Source organism: Triticum dicoccoides, chromosome 6B, assembly GCF_002162155.2.
Source record: "Triticum dicoccoides isolate Atlit2015 ecotype Zavitan chromosome 6B, WEW_v2.0, whole genome shotgun sequence".
Taxonomy (NCBI): Eukaryota; Viridiplantae; Streptophyta; class Magnoliopsida; order Poales; family Poaceae; genus Triticum; species Triticum dicoccoides.
The window spans coordinates 712,313,618-712,315,442 of NC_041391.1; the positions used below are offsets into that span (position 1 = coordinate 712,313,618).

Here is a 1,825-nt window from a genome sequence, read left to right on the forward strand (position 1 = left end):
ATATGTAGACTGGGCTGCAGAAATGCCAGAATAGAGGGGAGAGCCTAGTCCTATCAAAGACTAGCATCTTCAGCATCTTCAGCGGACTTGCAGCATTAGAAGAGTGCAGACTAGCATAAAGTAAAGTAGTAGTAGTGTCATCAACCTCACCCAGAGATCCTTCCTCGACTCCCTGCGAGAAAGCAATCCCAGAGCCATACTATCCATTTCTCATCTCAAGTATCCAATTCTAGTTGTATCGATCGGGAAACAACTCAGAGTGTCTGTTATCGTAGGACAGACTATCGATAGATGTTTTCTTTCCTGCAAGATGCACCAACTTACCAACCACGCTCGATTAACTTCAGTCGGACACATTTTTATGGATCATACCCGGCAAGCAAAGTCAAGTGGCTTCACTGATGCATGAACTACGTTCAGGCCTAGTGTTACCGGTGTGCAAGTGACCTACATTGGTTAACTGTTCTTTAATTTTCTAGTAAACCGGGTGGAGAGCAACAGCTCACACATAGTATCAAACTAGCTATACCCGTGCGGCGGCACGCCGCACCCCATCGATATGATACGTATGTGTATATGCTACTTTTGACTTATGAGACGATAGAAAATAAGACCGCGATACGGTACGTGTGTGTATATGCTACTCTTGACTCATGAGATGGAAAATAAGGGCTTCATGTGCATAAGCTTATTTTTATAACTCCGTAGTCACAAGGAAGCAAGCTATATATGCACAGAAATAATTTCAAAAGGATACATTATTATGATCATGAGTGCTACATCTTGCAAGATGAAAAGTATATGCATTGTGGTTTCTTTCTGCCAAGACTACACATCAGACCTAGAGTTCATAAAGGTCTCCTCCCACATCCATAGTTGGGCCTACCAAAAAAAGAAGTAAAAGTTAATGACACCCTACGGCAAGCAAGAAATCAAGCAAAGAAATAGATGCAAAAAATACCAAAAACGCAACCAGAACGGAGGAACAGGGGACACGCAAATCGCCCTGCCCAACAGACCTACAGGAAGGACCACCTACAAACAATAAGACAAACACTGGGTAACTACCTGCTCACCACTAAATTAGTCACTATGCCGAGCAGAGGAAATCAAGAGTTTATGACCAATTTATCCATGCATATTGCAATTCTATTTGTTTGTCAAGTCATCAAGAAAATCAGAAAGCATGGTCTCTGGTAAACAAATGCCTAAGGATGTTCATGCAACAACGCTACAACTACAAACTTTAACAGTTAGTATTCCAACAATGAGTAATAATAGAGGATCAACACCACAGAATGGTGATGAGAAAATATTGATCATTATCAACGCACCCACCACAAATCAGTTCATAGGCAGCCAAATCTCTCCCAGCCGACCATGCAATTGACCACCTAACTTACATTATTGTGCCTCTTCCTCTGCCCCTCCTTTCCCTTGGTGCTGAAGTCATAGATGGTTCTAGAAGATTCTACGCATTGGACTCAGCACCTATGGCCAAAAAATTGATATTTTTCAAAGGTAGGTGTATGAATCTAGTGTGTCTATTTCTTACGGAGAAGTTGTACAAAAATTGGGAATATGCAAAATAAAGAACTAAAATTACCCACAAAACTAAACAATACCCAATATAGAAGAAGATCAAGAATCGGTCCTTCAGTTTGAAATTGGTACCAAATAGGAAGAGTGAACTATCCAAACCGAAAGCATTGAACTATACAAATGAGAAATCCGAACTATGTACTGTAGGGAGTAATGGTCGTATACTTCATGAGTATACCTATAAGACAGATTACAAATAGACAGAAAGCACACATTGCATCCA

General features: G+C 40.7%; 1 long non-coding RNA gene across 1 annotated transcript; it reads right to left on the reverse strand.

Annotated features, from left to right (window-relative positions):
• Nucleotides 1–740: 740 nt before the first annotated feature.
• On the reverse strand, nucleotides 741–1,567 carry LOC119322422. The gene is made up of 2 exons (XR_005155601.1): nucleotides 1,404–1,567; nucleotides 741–882 (listed from the first exon to the last, which is right to left on the reverse strand). It is a non-coding gene; the product is annotated as an uncharacterized LOC119322422 (long non-coding RNA).
• Nucleotides 1,568–1,825: the final 258 nt, after the last annotated feature.